We start from the raw sequence: 20,678 nt of genomic DNA, 5'->3' as shown, positions 1-20,678 counted from the left end.
TGACTGTAAACAGACTATGTAGGCTTTATTGAATCTGGCTGACTGTCTTCATCTTATTCTCTTATTCCTGCTTTTTATCTCTGCTGTCCTTTCTGACATCTGTAAGAGTCATGCCAAGTGTTTAGGAAGGATCAGTTATGATATTTAAGTACTCTAAAAAAGATGTGCTTTCTGGATATTTTTTTTCATCACTTTCTACTTAGATTTTCCAAACAGTACTTTGAACATGCCCTGATTTTTTGGGTCTCCTTGATTTTGGCTAGAAAATTAGTCTGTGTATCTTAAAACAGGAGATTTTTTTATGGTGAAGTAACTGATCACAAAAAAATGGTAGTAATTAAAGCTGTATACATTTCAGAAAATGTATGTTAATTCATCTCTTCTCATTCTATCACGTTTACATCAGCAGCACAATTTTTCTTAAAAAGTATCCCAGATTTAGAGCCTTGTTAATGATTATCAGTTTTCTTTTGTTTTGCTTCTGATTCAAGAGATAAGATGCCGAGGGTCATGTTTTCTAACCTTAGGTTCAAAACTGTATTAAAAAAAAAAACAAACATTCATTGCACTTTGCAGAGATGTTGTATTCTAAGCAAACGGATGTCACAAATAATAATATCTCAGATATTTAGTACCACTTCCAGGAGGACATCTTCCACTAACCCAGCATACTTACCTAATTCAGAGTCTTTTTCTTAGGTGATGAACCAGACTCCAGGGTCCTTGAAATTCTCACTGTATGGTACCTACACTCCATAGCATTTGAATAGAGTAACCCCACAGTGATGGGAGACTGACAGAGCCTCTGATTTTGAAGTGCTGATTCTTATCCTAGCTATTTGTCATTCAGCAGATGATCAATCACATGGCTATGAGGGGCCACTGCAGAATGGGGTTAAAATTGCATCAGGTTTCTGCAGTTAACAAAGATACAACTTTTAGGCCACCAAACTGGATACCCTGCATCCCTGGCTACATGTTGATTTCCTTTCTATAAAAATCATGTCCCGATTTATGCCATAATGTACCCTAGATAGATTCAAACACTCACTATATATATATTTCTTTATGTTAAAAACAAGGAACACAACTCTCACTATTGTCATACATAGACTGGACAGCATGCAGCAATTACACTGTTCAGCAAACATTCCAATGTGTATGGAAGTAAGGATTCTCCAAGTCAACAAAGAATAGCACACTGTATTAGTTTTCCACAAACTATTATACAGCTGTAAAAAGCTAAACAACTGATCCATAGTAATTAGTTTCACTGTCAACTGAAATGCAGAGAGGCTGAGAATTATACTACTCCTCATAACAGATAACACCATCTGGATCTGTTTCTTAGACAAGGACCTTGCTAGCTTATTCACACAGGTTCTGTCTCCACATATCTATTTGCACTGAAGCCATGAATTAGCCATGGTACTTTCATCCTATTCAATGCATTCAACATCTTCAAATAGATTTCATCCAGACCCATAACCAAGATGTCAGCCTGCGACTTAAGCGTATACTCATATTCACTGGGGTTTCTCAGAAGGATCATACCAAGAAATGGACAGATGACTCTGAATGCTTTCTCTAGGTCCACAGAGACAGCTCTTGTTAATTAATGTTCTTTCCACACTTCTCTGGGTTGTATTCGTAAAACTCAGTAATGTATTGGATTTATCATAACCTTTGATGACTGCAGATTATTGACCATAGAGTAGCTCATACATAGCATCATTTTATAGGCTTTACAGGTGATACTTTAATCTACAGTTTTTATTAAGGTGAGGTACTAAATATATAACCCTGTAATTATCAGTAGGTGGCTAAAAGAAATGTGTTTTTTGCCTCCATAAGTCTAACCGGTACTTGAAATTAAATACATATATATATATATTTGTGTGTGTGTGTGTGTGTGTGTGTGTGTGTGTGTGTGTGTGTGTGTGTGTGTGTGTGTGTGTGTGTGTGTGTGTGTGTATAAAGAGAGTGAAAAAGGGATAACAGACTTTAAATGTTAGGAGCATTCCAGCAGCCCATGACGTTCAAGTGGATGGTTGTCCTTTTTAAGTGCAGTTATTTTTCAAGTGATTTTTGACTAAAGGTATAATATAGAATTGGGATCCTAAAGGAGAGGTGAGGAGTCATTTAAATCATGGACTTTTCTCACTAACTGCTAAGGTTGGAACATTTTGCTGCATGCCTCAGTAACTGCTTTAGTCAGAAACCAGTCTGACTTTAAAGAAGATAATCAATGCTTTTCTTTTTTCTGTTTTTAATTAAAAACAAATTAATTAAGTCCATATGTTTCTAGGATTGGATATAGCTTTAATTGCTTTCTTTCTAGGCAGCTCAGAATATGTTGACTGACTTTTGACTTTTATCTCTATTGTTTTGCTTAATGTTTATTCTTACTTTAAAGTTTTTAACTTTCCATTGTCAAGAACGGGAACCCTAATCATTAATAGAATTGCGACTAAAAGGAAAGGAGTATCCTATTATAACATGAAAAACACTTTTCCTATAAAAGGGGTATATAAAATGATAGATGCAAAATGCATCCTGGAGTTTCTAAACCATGATGTATTTTCTATTATATAGGTTAATTTCATGCTGAAGGTAACATTCTGATTTGTTGTGAGAACAATCGAGATACAGACATTTTAAACACTGTCTGGATTACTTTGTTGATACCGAATAATATTAAGGTTTAGTGGCAACTCAAGGGATTCATGCCAGTAAATGAGGTTTGGTAACAAACCAATTTGTCCAGTGACATCTTCAGGAGAGGTCAGATAAATATAGTAGCAGGAGTTAAGAGGGTGGGGGTGATGGAAGGGTTAAATGGGAATGAGGTATGACTGGGAGGAAATGAGGTAAGAGTAGGGAGGGGCTTAAGGGGTTTAGGCAAGTGTAACTGAGGAAGGTATCACATTTTGGCATGAACTTCTTATTGCAAGTATTACGTCCATGACAACCGGTAGGTACCATGGAGCAGGTAGTTGAAGTTTTTAGTAAGCTGTTAGTATATATTCCACATTTTTCCCATTTGTTCCACATTATGAAGGCTAGTGTTCCTCATTTCAGAGATGGAAGGTTGGGAGCTATGTTGTTCTTTCTTTCAGCTAAGGAGAGGAGGTAGGCTAGAAGGGTAGCGCCAGCTCTAAGCGGGCTGAGAAATACCTGCGAGTAATGCCCGCTTGGCACATCTGCATTTGTGGCCTTAACAGATTTGTGAGTCTCAGTGAGATGCTCTTTGGCTATTGCTTTTGTTGCTGAGTTAAAATGGCAGATAGGAAGGGAGGCTGATAAGGGCTGCAGCAGGTTTACAGGGTGATGAAGAACTGGCATTTGGTTTATAGTCGACTTGTATTGAAATGGACACTTCTATTCTTCCTTGTACACTAGGAGTTGATGTGCTTCTCTGTGACTAGCTGTGCCTTAAAATGATCCTTTTATAAGCATGGTTTTATAGTTATTGCTGAGACCCCTTTTCGATGGTGGAAGGTGGGTTTTTTATTTAAAAACAAAACAAAACAAACAAAAAAAAAAACAGAAAAATCCAAATTTTGTTTAAGTGGCTAGACTAATGCAAAGGAGCATGCTTGTGAACTGAAGGATTTTCATGTCTGTTTCATAGCTGTATTATATGTGTATTTTTTCAGATGGCTGATCTTTGGGGGAATAGCAGGAGTGTTCGTGGTTAGCCTCAATCTTGCTGTTGCAGTATATGGGAGTTCATTGAGCATTATAGGTTCATAGGTTCATAGAATATGAAAACCAAATGAAAATGTTCACGAAAACCACCAAAGAAGAGAGCAGGAACTAGATGCACACAGGTTTATTCTGGTACCTCGGCTTCCACAGCCTTCAAAGGAATAACCATTTCCCAACAAATGCATCATTTTATACAAATTTTCTTAATTAATTAATTGGATAATCATACAATGCATCATTCACAAGAATATAAGGGCCATACAGTGAATTGCTAAAACACAGACAATAGGGGATATTTTAACAAGATAAAGTGTATAGTGCATAATACCAACATTTATATTTATAACACTACACCATATCTCAAATAGTCAAATTATTTTCTAAATTTAAACCTTTAGGTTTCAAAGTACCAAAGTTTAAAATAAACATACTTTCCAATTTCAACAACTTACGTAGGAAATTCCCAGTATTATAACTGTCAGGTCTAGCCAATGCACAAAAAAACAAGGAATCCAGCTTCCCATTGTGTGATTTATTAAAATGTTCAGAAACTGGACTTTCCATCCTACCATTTCTAATGTCACCCATATGTTCCATAATTCTTAACTTTAGCTGGCGTTTGGTTTGCCCTATATAATATTTAGGTGGAGTACACCCACAACCCACTATATAAACCACCCCACAAGATTTGCAATTGAAAGTATCCAAAGCTTGATATTTTATGCCATTAATGCAACTCCCTGTTAAATTCATAACCTTTGAACAAATTCTACATTTTCCACATTTGAACATACCTTTAGTAGATGGAATCCCACTTAACATGTTTGTCCTGATTTTTGATATAAATCTTAATGTTTTTTTTTTTTTTTTTTTTTTTTTTTAAATATCAAGCTTTGGATACTTTCAATTGCAAATCTTGTGGGGTGGTTTATATAATGGGTTGTGGGTGTACTCCACCTAAATATTATATAGGGCAAACCAAATGCCAGCTAAAGTTAAGAATTATGGAACATATGGGTGACATTAGAAATGGTAGGATGGAAAGTCCAGTTTCTGAACATTTTAATAAATCACACAATGGGAAGCTGGATTCCTTGTTTTTTTGTGCATTGGCTAGACCTGACAGTTATAATACTGGGAATTTCCTACGTAAGTTGTTGAAATTGGAAAGTATGTTTATTTTAAACTTTGGTACTTTGAAACCTAAAGGTTTAAATTTAGAAAATAATTTGACTATTTGAGATATGGTGTAGTGTTATAAATATAAATTTTGGTATTATGCACTATACACTTTATCTTGTTAAAATATCCCCTATTGTCTGTGTTTTAGCAATTCACTGTATGGCCCTTTTATTCTTGTGAATGATGCATTGTATGATTATCCAATTAATTAATTAAGAAAATTTGTATGAAATGATGCATTTGTTGGGAAATGGTTATTCCTTTGAAGGCTGTGGAAGCCGAGGTACCAGAATAAACCTGTGTGCATCTAGTTCCTGCTCTCTTCTTTGGTGGTTTTCGTGAACATTTTCGTTTGGTTTTCATATTCTTGGAGGCGTGCAGTTTTTCTTTTGAAGATAGCAGGTTTTTGTCTATCATGACAAATCAAGCCTGTAGTGATGAAGGTTTTCGTTTTGCCAATTTGTGCAAGGAAAGGGACGATAAATTGGCGGCATCTGATCCATGGGGTGTTCCAGTATGTACTGATCATGATAAGAGGTTTGATGAACTTAAAAAGTTAAGGTTCAAAGAAACCTCTTTATTTTACGACACTCACTTGTTAGAAAGATATGTTAGTTTGTCGATTACACCCAGGGGACTTCGGGTGGACAAACTACCTGCATTTAAATTTACTGATGATGAGACTGAATTTCTCAAAGAGTGGAAGGCTGCCTCATTACAGTGCTCTTTAAGCTGGCTCAAAATACTTATCAGGCGTAACCGAAAGAATTTGGGGGCAATCCAACTCCAAATTGCAGAGGTGGAGGAAAGTTTGTTCACTGAAATTCCAAGTGAAGTTTTTCATGTTGCCATGAAAGGTATTAATGTTGAGACTAGTAAATTTGAAAGTGAAATAGTTTCCAGAAAGAAGAACAAATTGAATAGGGATATCAACGATTTTAGTAAGGACACTGTATATTTGTGGCAGCGTAAACGTAAAAATGGTACATCCCGAACCGGAAGAATGGAGGGAGCTTCCAGATTCGTTAGAGATTCTTCTGTCTCATCTTCCGATACAGGCATTAGCAGGAAAAGTGTATCGTTCGAAAGAGTGGATAATACTGAAGATGCCAGTGGTCAGTCGGAGATGGAAGAGCAAGTGAATTGGAATTTTCGCCAGGGCAGCAAGCGAAAATCAAGAAGCAAGGGTCATAACAGAAGACGCTGAAAGGGGGCATGTCTCGACTGTGTTTAGAGAGACTTTGAGGTTGGGACAGTTTGTTTTCTCAAATGTTTTATACAATTCTGTACAGAAGCATATTGTGAATTTAAGTGACCTTGTGGTCACTTCTGATATGGAGCAGGTATTGCTTAAGGGAAGCAAGTTTGTGCCTACCAAAATACCAGCTCTTTCTGATTTAATTATTGATGTTAAGCGTTTCTGTAGGAAATTGTATTTAAAAACTTTTTTTGAAAATAAGAAATGTTTCACTACTAATACATTAAGTTATTTGAATGATTTGGAAATCAATACTCTTACTGATACTTGCATGTTTTCTGATGACTTATCAAGTTCTTTTGATTCTTTGCTCAACCTTTCTGTATATGACTATGATTTAGAAACCTCTGGATTATTGGAGGGGGCCAGGGATATATCTGAGTCTGATTTATGTGATGTTGAGACTGGGCGTTTTGTGACAGGTTATGGTAAACTTGAAGTTCCTAGTTTGCCAAGTCACAGTTCCTTCTTTCCACCTAAAAATTCTGCTATTTTGAAAGCTTTTGAGAATGTACTACTTGGCAAAGTAGAAGCTGAGTATGCAATGTTTATGAAAAAATATTTCTCTTATAATCTTACAAAAAATGAATGGAAACTTTAAAAGATATGCAATCTGTTTGTGACATGTATGCTTTCTGTCAAGCAGATAAAGGAGGGAACTGGGTAATTATGGACAGGGCACACTATTTGAAGATGGTGTTTGATTTATTATCAAACGAAGAAGTTTATGTTGAGTTGCCAAATAACCCTGTCTTAGAATATAATAGAGCCCTTTTAGAGTTACTGGAGAGGGGCGAGAGACTGGGTTTCTTAACTAGCAAAGATGTAAAAAAACTTTATATTGCTAATCCTAGCGATCCCAGTTTTTACGCCCTACCGAAGATACATAAAAACCTTGCTGACCCTCCTGGCCGCCCTATAGTTTCCTGCTGCGGTGGCTTTCTTGAACATATTGGTATATTGTTGGATAGTATTCTTAAGAAAGAATTGGTTAATGTTTCTTCACACATTAGGAACACTAATGATTTTTGCATTAAGGTTAAGAATATGCAATGGGATAGTAATTTTTACTGGGCCACGTTGGATGTGAAGGCACTTTATACAAGTATTAAGACTAGATGGGGTTTGGAGGCTATTTATAATATATTGGGGGAGGGGCCACGCACTTCTTTTATTATTTCATTGTTAGAATATGCATTGACCCACAACTATTTTTGTTGTGAAGACAAGATATTTTTGCAAAAAGAAGGCACCGCAATGGGTGCAAATTTTGCTCCTAGCTATGCGATATTATTTATGTCCTTTTTTGAGATCACTTTTCTGTATAGGTTGGAGTTTTTTCAGAATAATGTTGTACTCTATTACAGATATATTGATGATTTGATTTTTGTATGTACTGGCAGTATTATTGAATTTGAAGGTTTTATTGCTAGTTTACATAATAACAGATTTGGTCTTGAATTCACTTATGTTCTGAATAAAAGTACTATTCAGTTCTTAGATATTTCTTTATATGTGGATTCTAATAATAAAGTGCAATATAGACCATACAGGAAAGTTACTGCAACCAATAATTTTTTACATGCCACTAGCGCTCACCCAAAACATCTGATTGAAGCATTACCTTATGGTGAGTTTAAACGCACTTTAGAACATACTTATGAGATTAATTTGCTAAATTTTGAATTTAGGATGGTTGGAAACAGGCTCTTGGAAAGAGGCTATTCTGAGGTTTCCATAAAGAATAGTAGTGATAGATTGCTTAATCCTGATTCTGTCACAAGGAAGATGAATAAAACCTATGACTTTAGGGAGAATAAATTCATTTTGAATGAAGAGAATAGGATCTTCTTAGTTAATAAGTATTCTTCTTTTTCTCCTATTCTAAAGGACATAGTAGATTTTCTTTGGCCGATTGTCTGTCACAGCGACGAAATTGGCCATTTGTTTCCCAATAGAGTATGTTTTTCATATGGTAGATATGCAAATTTAAAAGAAAAATTAAGATTTTAAATCAAAAATCAGGACAAACATGTTAAGCGGGATTCCATCTACTAAAGGTATGTTCAAATGTGGAAAATGTAGAATTTGTTCAAAGGTTATGAATTTAACAGGGAGTTGCATTAATGGCATAAAATATCAAGCTTTGGATACTTTCAATTGCAAATCTTGTGGGGTGGTTTATATAGTGGGTTGTGGGTGTACTCCACCTAAATATTATATAGGGCAAACCAAACGCCAGCTAAAGTTAAGAATTATGGAACATATGGGTGACATTAGAAATGGTAGGATGGAAAGTCCAGTTTCTGAACATTTTAATAAATCACACAATGGGAAGCTGGATTCCTTGTTTTTTTGTGCATTGGCTAGACCTGACAGTTATAATACTGGGAATTTCCTACGTAAGTTGTTGAAATTGGAAAGTATGTTTATTTTAAACTTTGGTACTTTGAAACCTAAAGGTTTAAATTTAGAAAATAATTTGACTATTTGAGATATGGTGTAGTGTTATAAATATAAATGTTGGTATTATGCACTATACACTTTATCTTGTTAAAATATCCCCTATTGTCTGTGTTTTAGCAATTCACTGTATGGCCCTTTTATTCTTGTGAATGATGCATTGTATGATTATCCAATTAATTAATTAAGAACATTTGTATAAAATGATGCATTTGTTGGGAAATGGTTATTCCTTTGAAGGCTGTGGAAGCCGAGGTACCAGAATAAACCTGTGTGCATCTAGTTCCAGCTCTCTTCTTTGGTGGTTTTCATAGGTTCATAGGTTCGTACTAGGCTATCTGCCCTGGGGCATTTATAAGCCTAGCCAGAGTGTGTGTGGCTTTCACCACCCCTTAGGATGAGAATACTATGCCCTTTTAGGGTTTAGTTTACTGTGCCTCTGTCTAGCAGTGACACAGAGATGACCCCCAGGGTAAACCTACGATCTCCCATCCACTTGTCAAGATTTCTCTTGAATAGAGTCAGTGAGGGGCTCTGCCTAACATGGACTGGGATTCTGTTCCAGAGTGTAGGGAGCCTCTGGGTTATGAATCTGTCCCTCCAGCATGTCCTATTTATTTCTGTGTTGAGGTTTAAGTCTCTTGCTCTCGTAGCTCTGATGGATTTGGATTTACTGAGGTGGAGCATGTCCATTAATTCCGGATTGGACATGGCCTTGTACGTCAGGCACAGATCACCTCTGAGTAGGCGGTATTCGACTGAATAGAGCTGGAGTTTTTTCAGTCGGGCAGCATATGACATATGTTTAAGACCCTTTATCCTCTTGGTGAGGAACTTTTGGGGTCTTTCCAACTGCTGCAGGTGTCGGGTGAGATACATCCCAAATGGGGCATTGTACTCAATCATTGGCCTGATAAGAGAAGAGTACAGGGGCACAATGACCTCTCTTGATCTAGATGTGAAACCCTTCATGATAAGGTGGGCAATATAGAAGGTTTTCCTAACCACTTTGGCAATGTGAGTGTCAAATGAGAGGTTACTGTCAACCTGGGTCCCTAGGTCCCTGATTACCTCTTCCGTACTTAATGTATTACCACCTATGTGGTAATTTGTCAGTACCTTGTTTTTCCCAAAGGGTATGACTATACATTTTTTGGCGTTCAGCTTAAGGCCATGGCTCTGGCACCAATTATCCATTTCTATGAGGCCTCTCTGAAGGATGTTTGTGTCCGCTGGAGTATCAATTATGGCGCCCAGTTTGCAGTCATCTGTGAACTTTGTCAGCCACAATCCTCCTATGTTTGCCTGTACCTCAGAAAAATAAATGCCAAACAAGAGGGGTCCCAGGACTGAGCCCTGTGGGACACCACTTGTGACTGGCTTAGAGTCTGACATAGCTCCAGCAACTCTGACCCTGTGGGTTCTGTCCTTGAGCCAGTTTGCAACCCATCTTGTGACATATGGGTTTACATTTAAGCTGGTGAGTTTGTCTGTGATGCCCGAGTGGGGTATTATGTCAAAGGCTTTTGCAAGATCAAGGTAGGCTGTGTGAACTGCCTTACCCACATCAATGGCCTTAGTGACTGTTTCAAAAAAGTCGACCAAGTTCAAAAGGCAGGATCTGCCCTTGACAAAGCCAAATTGGGTAGGATCCAATGTCTGTAGGTCCCCAATGTCTTTGTTTATGAGTTCCATAATGATCCTCTCCATAGCTTTGCAGACCAGGCTTGTCAAGCTTTTGGGGCGGTAATTTCCAGGGTCCGTAGAAGCACCGCCTTTGGAAAGTGGGACCACTGTTGCGTCGCCACTCTTTGGAGTGCATTATCCTGTAGTAAGGCTAAGATTAAACAGCAGCCTTATGTGTGGGTTTAGTTCCTCTTGGAGTTCATGTAGCACACAGCCCGGGACACCATCCGGTCCCATTGATGCTGTGTTTTTAGCTTTAGAGAGGGCGGCTCTCACCTGGGCATCTGAGATGTTAGGGAGGCTACACTCTGCTGGGATAGTTATTTCTCCTTTTGGGGGAGGGAGGAGACATTTGCACTGAACCTGTCTGCCAGAATGTTGGCAATGTCAGTGGGTTCAGTGTATTTTGTGTCATTTTGGACTAACTCTGAGCATATCTGGGAGTTTCCACCCAGGTTTCTAACATAGCTAAAGAAGGCCTTGTGATTGTCTTTTGTGTCTTTTGCGATTTTTCTCTCAAAGTTGGCCTTGGATGATTTTATGAGTGATCGTAGTTTTTTGGTAGTACTGATCAGAGATGCCTTCCCTTTCAGGGATTTTGCTCTGTCATGTAGTAGCTTCCTCCTCCTGTTGTAGAGTTTGTTTATGGCTGGGGTTCACCAGACCGGGTGCCTGCCTTTGGGGGAATGGGTCTTGGTTTTAATTGGGATTGCATGATCCATGCATTCTTGAAGGTGCCCATAGAAGGCATTTGCAAAGGATTCAGCAGTGTGGGTTGTGGTTTCCACTGGCCCAGGGGTCTTGAAAGATACCACTTCAGTCTTAAGAAGTGTGAAGTTGGCTTTTGAGAAGTTCTTCACTGTGGTCTTTTGTGCAGGGGGGGGGGGCGGGATGTGGATTTCCAGTGAGATTAATTTATGGTCTGATCTTACCAAAGAGGGATATACTTCCGGTGTGGAGCATTTTGTCCCCATGTTTGTGATGATCAGGTCTAGTATATTGTCTCCTCTTGTGGGAATGGCGACTAGTTCTTCCATTGCATTTGAGTTTATGAATTCTAGGAACCTTTGGGCTAGGGTGTTTGGGCTTGAGTAATGTTCCCAGTCTATGTTTGGGTAGTTGAAGTCTCCCAAAATGATGGTATTTGGAGAGACATTCGTACTCTCCAGTGTCTTCAGGAAGGCTGTGTGGGGTTCCTGAGTTTGAGCGGGTGGTCTGTAGCATGCTACAAACTGTAAGGCAGTTTTGCCTATGGTTAGTTGCACCTGGATGGTCTCTGATGCTTCGTGCATTGCCACTAACCTGGAGGTGTGGGTATCTTTGATGAATATGGATACTCCCCCTCCTTTTGTGGTTCGGTCCAAGTTTTGGGGCCGGAAAGCATGATATGAGGTAAAACCTGATAGTGCTGGGGTGCTCTCAGGAGCCTTGAACCAGGTTTCAGTCACTGCACAGACATCGATGTTCTCCATACTGAGGAGGGCTTTGAGGGCATGCATCTTGAGGTTTAGATTTCTGGCATTGAGCAGCATTACCCTTAGTTTTTTTCCACTTGTGTTTTCGAGGGAGGTAGGTTTGTCATTTGAGCCTTGCCTAAAAAAGGCACTATGGGGGTGGCAAGAGGCTTGGCCAATATCCGGAAGCCCAGGGGTGACAGGTGCAAGCCATCCCTTGCGAAGCAGCGTGGCTTGTCAAGCATGTCATCCCAAGCAGGCAGACATTGGATCCCCTTTGAATGACACCAGTAATTAAGCCAATTGTTAAAACTGATCATTTTGTCTTTGTACTGTGGCATCATTCTTGGTGAGGGTAAGATGCTGCTCAGGGTCAGGGTCATACCGGCCTGGGCTACATAATCAGAGAGCTCCTCTATGTCTCTTTTCATGTAGTCCAGGGAGGTACGTCTCAGGTCGTTCACCCCGGCATGTACAATGACTGAGTCATATTTGTACTTGCTGTGGAGTGACCTGAGTGCTTGTGTTATGTGGTGGATTCTAGCTCCCAACAGGCAGCTTACTGTGACCTTTTCCTTGTTCAGTCTGGTGAGTGGGACGTCAGTGTGTCAGACTATGGAGTCACCTATTACAAGTGTGTCTGGCATGTTGTTTGGCCTTAAGGGCTGTGACTGTTTAGCACACTGACTTTGTGAACTATGTGTTGCATGTGCTATGACTTGAGGTGGTGGTTGCTTGGGTGTCTGCTTTGGAGGCCTCTGTTGTTTTAGTAGATTTTTAATCAGCACCTCCGAGTATGTTTTTGTGTGTTTTTGTGTTTGGTTTGCAGTTGTGATAGTTCTATGTGAGACTGGGTTTGTGGTGTGCTTGGTTACCTTCTCCTCCTGTCTGGTCTTGCCAGTACTGAATTGAGAGAGCTCAGCCTCCAGTTTGGCTATATAGTTGCATCTCTCTCATATATTTGTATTTGTTGGGAGGAGGAGAGGGTTATCTGTGTACATGAGGCAATTGTAACATTGCCTCAAGATTCCCAGATTCACCAGCTGAACAGGAGAGGACGCCAGCAACTGACCCTTTAACATGCTAGAAATAGTGAAAAAGATTGCTGTGTAACTGAGTCAGAAAGGACCTATAGGGAAATGGGTACTCAAGGGAATTTAGGTGAATGAAGAACTTTCTTTTGTTTAAGAGTGCTTTACCTGTATAAAAAATGCTTTAGGAGCAAGTGCTGAGCTTTTCAGATAGAGTATAGGCTGTTTAGATTGCAAGTAGAACAGTTCTAAGGGAAAAATTGAAGAGCAGACTTGGCAGAACCAGAAAAAGTTTAACCTTGTTTAACCAAGTTTAACCTTGTTTAACCAGTGCTGCGCTATGCGCACGACCGCACAAAGCCATGCAAACGCAGATTTTAAACAGTGAACTACAAAAGAGCTAGGAATGGTCCCAAACAACCAATTACTACAGCTTCTTGTGCTGAGGTCACTTCCCCCAAGGACAGGTAGGCTGCTCAAGGCTCCCCACTCCCACTGGTGAGCAAAGAAACTTCCTTCTATCCAAGTAAGGTAATGGACAACACAGGAACTACACCACAGCCCAGAATACAGCAATGCCTGTAAACTGGTCTAAACTAGTCGAGGAAGGCGGGAAAGCAAGGATTATTTTTTTGGTTTTTTGTTTTTTTTTTTTGTAGAAACACACAGAAAATGCAGAGACAGTGATAAATTAGTTACACAGGCTAGCACACTTTAGTGGGCAGCCTCCACAGTTAAATTAAACAAACAAACAAGCAAACTTTCGATCAAATTCAACTAAATGTAACTTTAAGTGCAGATTTTAAAATAAATGCAGCAATCAGTAAAAAAACAGTTCAGGCTAGTTCAAAGTAAGCTACAGAGGCTATTTCCAGTGAAAAAAAAGCAAAGATACTTAAAGCCAGAAGGTTTTTATTAACAGTGATAATGTGAGATATACAGTTCTGGAGGATATTTAATTAAACATTGGGGTACTATAATAAGATTGTTTATATGACAGATTGCAGTTTTGAACAGGTTCCCTTTAAAATTAGTTAAATGTCCTTAAGATTTATTGTATAGTGGTCTTGATTTCTTCTTTCCATCTTTTTAATTTTGTGTACGTTGTTACCTATCTATCTTGTTACAAGATAATACTTTTCCTGGGTGGTAGGAGGGTGATGACAACTTCACTGCAGGCTAAAGGGATGAGTCGAAGGGTAGCAAATATTTTATTAATTTTAATTTTGTATGTATTTAACAAAAGGGGGAACATCTTGTTATCTATACTGTCATAGTCTGTATTTTTTTTGTGCATAGTCCTTGCCCGAGTTTAATTTAGTGATTTGGAAAGAGCACTTGTGTGTTTGGCTACAACTTCTATGTACTTAGTCTTATCCTGTTATGAGTGTTACATATTTTCTTCTCTACTTTTTTTTTTTTTTTTTTTCCCCATTTGGTGACTTTTATTTGGGATTGGATTATGTGGTAGAAACCCAGGGCTGCAGGTATATATGACATATATTGGGACAGGTTATTTAAATGGGTGCATTTATTTTGTGTGTATCTGATTATTATTGATAAACTGATTCATAAAAGCAATAAAAATTCTAAATATGGACTGCAGGAAAGGATCTGAAATGTATACCTCGACGTATTTCCTCAAAAGTTGGTGCTGAGGCAAAAGTAGTGAGGGACAGAACCCAGACTCTTGACTGATTTTAAATACTTTTCTGATTCACTCAAATAACAAGAAGTATGAGACTAACATGGTGTGAGACTGTTAATGTCCATCATTATTGACAGGCTGCAATCCTTCGTGAGTTACTAGAAATTCTTTTTAGGAGGTGCAGGGCAGGTTAAGGGGCTTTTTGCAGAATTAGGGACAGTTGAGACCTGTGTTCATTGTTACAGGTAGTGTTTATGCAGTTCTGATGTGTTTGCCTTGGGCCAAGTCCTTGAATTGTAAGCAGATTAGGCCATCTCCTCTTTGAACGTATATTAAATTAATAACTGCATCACTTCTGTGCTTGGGATAATTATATTGGCCACAGAGTTCACTTGTTCATGTATGTTGCTGCAGATTCCTCGTGGCTCAAATAGAGAGCTTTCAAATTTATAGTATTGTATGGTGTGTGAGTGTTGAATGTACAGTCTTCTTGCATTTTTATGGCATTACAGCATACATCTCAACTGTCCGGTTGCATGCGTTCCAGATTTTCCTTATATTCTTGGTCTGCTTCTTGTTGAGGGGGATGGCAGTTGCTTCAGGTACCTTTGGGGGCACTTGATTTATGGGACATTTTGGATTGTGGACATTGGCTACATTGAGTGTGCGTGCCTCTCGAGGTCACTAAGGGATGTGAATGACTTTGCAGTTTTCTATGTGTAATCGGAGGTGGATGGAACTGTAGCCGCATTGGCATTTTGGCTTGCTGAGGAAAATATTAATTTGAGTGGCACCATACTAGATGTTGCTGATTGCATTCTGTTAGCAGGTAGAGTACATTTTAAATAGTAAAATGTTTAAGATATGCAAGAGGTGCTTCATCTTTTAATGATCTGCAGGATATGATTTGCAGCATTCTGAATACAACTCTTAGAAAAAAGGGGGGGTCTCATACCTTGCTACAGATTTCTGCAAGGACTTGAGAGGGATGGCAGGGGTCTTTGGTAATGCCTGAATGTTAAGAAATTCTTGGTTTGTGCGCACAGAGAATTTACCATTGTTCTTTTCTTTGCAGATTGGCGAAGTGCAGAAGGCATCTTGCAGTGGCCTGAAAGTGGATTCGAAAGGTGACGTATTTTGATGGGATGGATGTTTGTGACACTGGAATGGTTGTCAATGAGGTTGCAAGTAATCACATTATTAGGTGCTTAAGAGTCTGTGTGGTTTGGCAGTAGTGTGGTTACAGATGAGGATGAGGTATATCAAGGGCAGAGTCATACAGGTGTGGGGTTGTCCACCTGCAGGGTTGAGTCCAATAATAGGAAGTTGGGTTACATTTTGGTGGACACTGCAGATGGGCTTGAGTTATTTTAGAAGTTAGTAATGGTCTCCATTGGAGTATGCAGTAATGGGTGGGCATTAAGACTGCATGAATGGTAGACAGAGCAGTACAGGTACAGGCTTGTGAGCAAGGTGGATTTTTTCAGTTGGTGAAGGAGGATGTAGCTGCAATTTCTGCAGTTTCATCGGTGACAGGTTTAGGTTAATTCACTAACATTTTGGACAGTAGATCATATACTGGAAGTGTAGGTGTTATTGATGTCATTAACAGGGTGGTTTTGGTTGCCAAAGGTTTTCTTCCCTTATAAGGGATGGTGGGTAGGATGGTGGAATTACTAGTCAATTGATCCATTAGGAAAGGAAATCTTATTTAGGTCATTAGTATATCTGCTGGGTAGATAGAGGCTGCAGTTAGGCATAATAGCATGTCACTGACCTTGTTTTGTTTTGGTGTCTTTGGGCAGTTCAGGGTTCTAGTTGTACACTGTGCTTGGGTGGCTTTGCCTGGCTTGGGCTTGGTCTTTTGTGATGCATTTGGCAGGTGATTACCTGGGAATTAGCCTGGTCAGGCCTTTGGCAAATAAATAGGGTGGTTGATGGAGATTTCCATTTGACAAATGAGGCATGTGAAGTTCGGTTTGGGGATATAATTTGGGGGGGTTGGGTTGGTGGCTTGTTGATTGGAAGAAACGAACGATTGAGGTTATGTTAAATATTTGGAGTTTCCATGTTAAGCTGATGTAGGAGATTTAACTAGAGTTCATTTGTAATATGGAAGTGGTATGGGCTCTGGCGATTGTGTTACTGAAATGCCATGATGGTCGTTCAAATGTCTTATTGCTTACAATGGATAGTGTGTGTGGTGGCAGGGTTGCTGTTAAACCGAATTTTAAGAGATCTTATTTGATTATTATATTCACTGGGACGTAAGTTGGGGCTGCAATTTGGCATGATGGTATGCAATTGCCTCTGCATTTCGTGTGGTAGTGGACATTGTGTTTGGTTGTCTAGTTGCCTGGCAATGACCTGGAAATCATTATGAAGCTTTTATTACTGGTTAGGTAAGTGAGTATTTACCTCATACATGATAGTTATGATAGGTTATGAGGTTATGGTTAGTTACTTTACCAGTGGAGGGGAATCAGTAGTTTATTTGCAGCTGTTTAGGCAACTGGATATTTTATTTTATGTGAGAGGGCTTTGGGGAGTGATGACATGGGTCCAGTTTGGTTAGAGAGGATGAGGTACACCAAATGATGTTTGTCTTAATGCCTTTTAATGGTGGTTAGGTTGTTGGAAGTTTGGTCGGAGAGAGAGGGAACAGCCTGGTCAGGCTGGTAGGTGGAGAAGAGGGGCAGGCTTGCTCTATTCTGTTCCCCTCTGGTGTTGGATGTTCAATTCAATGAGCTGGCAAAGGAAGTGAGCAGTTGGACACTTCTTGATCAGTAAAATAAGTGAGCGGAGGTAAACTGCTTATTTGTTTGTATCTGTAATTCAGTAAATGGTAAATGAAGTGAGTGGTGGTACGCTGCTTCATAAATAAGCAAGTGGAGGTATGGACACTGCTTAATGGGTCAGGATGAGTGGGGTCTTGCTGTCCGAGTTAACATTATATGGATGTTATACTCAACTATAATGTGTCAGCTGTAATTAATAAATATTGGTTAACAAAATGATGTTTATGGAAGTTTAATAAAGGTCGTCAAACGCCATTTGGTGTGATGTGTTTATTTAAGGGGACAGGGACAAATGATGGCATAGACAGAGCACCCACAAACAGTAATGCTAAAAACATTTTGGAGGGTATAAGGCACTCTGTACCCCAAGATCTCTGTAACTCTGAATACCCAACCTGAAATCACTTGTTCTCTGTAATAAAATAATAATCCATTTCCCATACTTTTTTCCTGAAACATATGTGCAACATAGTTTCCTTTAACACATGGGCAACAAAACATGCTTTCATAAAAAAAAATGGGATACAAGCAGATAGCAGCACTGTTAAAACTGAAAACAAAACCAAAAACTAAGAAAGATGTTAAATATTTTATTAAAAGAAGGCTTTTATCTATAGCTTCACTACGCATCTTCAGAAAAAAAAGATAACACAAAACGTCAAGCTTAAATATGGTAGAGTTACTAAAAGTATTACCTCATCAAATATAATTTACAAAATGATGGCCCCTGCTTTCACTGGTTTTATGTTAGGGCAGAGGGAAAACAGGTATCATACAATGTTCTTTTACAGTGAAATGCAGCTTTTACAGTGAAATGCAGCTTTACACAGATGGCTTGCTTATAACTTATTTTTCCTGTGGAAAGGTACTGTGGAATACTTTAATAATTATTGTTTTAGTTAAACAATAGTACCACTTTTCAAAGTTTTACCTTTTTCCATCTGCTGAAGAGATTACCTACATAGACATACCAACAACGTTGAAATGAATGATAAATTTGTATGTAGAATACATAGGAAAGTTATGTTCAACAAAAACTCTATACAGTTCATGTTGTCATTTATTCTATAAATTTGAATGCTAAAAGGAAGCAATTCATCCAAACTTCCAGGCTAACTTTTGAAACTGATGAGTTTTGAAATGAATACACACACTTAATGCATTTATCTGTAGCCAGAGTTAATAACAAATGATTGGTTGATAAAACTGGCAATGAGGTAATTTGTGAGAGGAAAGATTCATACCCATTATATGTAGAGTTTGTCATATTAAAAAGCCTCCTGTTGAAGACTCTCCTAGTTATTTACATGTTTTTAGTTTGACAACATCTATAGAGTTATAAAATGAGAAAAAAAAATCAGTTTTGAAAATTAGAAAACATTACTAGATAATAAAGATCTGGTTCAAATTGCAGGCACACTCTTATTTGTAATTAATAGGGAATGCAGTTTAAAAGCCCTGTTTTGGGTTGTTCCTTAGACTAATACTAACAAGTCTACAGGTACCTATGCATGTTTTTCAACAGGCAGGTACACAGACAGTGGCCCATTTTTAACCTAATCCACCTAAGACAGACAGTTGGTGATAGACCTTATTAAAATTGTAATAGATCTTTGATGATTTATATAGCAAGGTATTTGGCCTGTCATGGCTACTATGCTGGAGAAATGAATAGAGAGTAGTTACAGTGAATTTGGGAACACAATTATACCATAAGGAACTCTGGCAGATGTTAGGAATTATTTTTGTCACATTGGTAGTTACTCTGGATTATAAAGATCTGTCTTTTTTGTAACAGATATTATAGCTAGTCATTTAAGATATGAGAGTTTTAATAAAGCACTGAAAATTATTGTGCTTCATTGGCTATTGTGACTAAGAGCAGATTAGCATCATGGTGTGTGTATGACAATATTAATATCAAATGCCTATTAAAGACCAAGGGGGAATTTAATAAAGCCTACATGGTCTTTTTCACCATGTAGGCATTGTGGCATGCTGCTTAGATGAAAGTAAGCAGGTTTGCAAGTCCATAAACAGAGCTGAGTGGCAAGCACACATACACTAACATGAAGTATTCATGGCATGCAGTTCACCTCATAAGTAGGTGAATTGCATGCAAGTGGGGGAAGTATCATCATGGCAGATAGGCAGCATTGCAGGCCCCATGCCAGTGTCTGTAGTGTACATGGAAAAATTCCATGTACAGGATCTTACATGTGTCTATTGTGCTGACATGCCATTCTGTGCTGCTTTATTTCCACTGTGTATCCACAGGTTATCCCAACAGACAGCTGTAACAGAAACATAAACAGGCCCAAGAAACACCTGTCATTGTGTAACTATAGAGACAATTCAACAACATACAACATAAGGTACACAAATGTATGTGGCATACTCGTGACAAATGCCAGACTACAGTATCTCATGTTAACCACTACAAGTGGCATGATAAACTAACAATACATTACACAAGTACATGTTAAGTAATATGGTCACCCTGTGCATCAGACCCATAGCTTCATTTCCCTGTGTCGATGTCTAGGATGACAGAGATATGTCACAGGTATTGTCACTTGCACAGGGTGTTTTGTGTAGATGCAGGAGGCCTAGGCCGGCCCAAACAGTAGACAGCATGTGTGTGAGTCAGGGGGATCATGTAAGATAGATCAGGGAGAGGTGCTCTGTATGTCTATAGGTGACCTGCATTCGACAGTGGTGTGTGAGTATATGCATGTGCACATTTAAGTTCAGTGCTAGCGCTACACATGTGTATGTTGGACAGCTTTGGACCATACATGATAGAGTTGACAGTTCACTGTCTCTGGCTCCAAACACAGGAGCTGGCTCTGCTAGGAGTTGCACTGGCACCTCATGCCCAATGTCAGAATTGGTGCTGGTACCTGACAGTGACTGCTGTCTGCTGGGATTGTGTCCCCCACGGGACCACCCAGGACCATAGTGCTGGATGTACTGCCACTGCGAGAACATGATTGTGCACTGCCACATGGACTCTCAGCAGATGATTTTGCAGACCTATGTCCACGGGTCCAATGCTCAACTCCAATGACATGTTCCAGCACAGACAATGTGTGGTCCAAGACAGATGGTTTCCTCAGCCTACTGTCTGTCCACTGCATCACTGATCCTATCCAGGGTGTCCCCAATGAGGTGGAGTCTGTCATGGATGTCAGACTGCAACATCCATAACTTTATGCATACACCTGGTGTTCCATTCAGAACTTGTCTGTGCCTCCATGATGGCCCAAAACATGCACTGGGTCACCCATGATGTGACACGTGCAACAGGTGGTAGACAGACAGCAGGCTTCCTAAAAGCACCTTTGTCATTCTGCCTGTGTGGGACCTCACCAGATCTCTGGCTATGGCCAGTGTCTACACTCACTAGAACTATAGTTGCCACACTTTCCTGTTCAATGTCTCCAC

This window comes from Protopterus annectens, chromosome 4.part0 (assembly GCF_019279795.1).
Source record: "Protopterus annectens isolate FY-2018-M chromosome 4.part0, PAN1.0, whole genome shotgun sequence".
Classification (NCBI taxonomy): Eukaryota; Metazoa; Chordata; order Ceratodontiformes; family Protopteridae; genus Protopterus; species Protopterus annectens.
Note: the sequence above shows the minus strand (reverse complement) of the source record.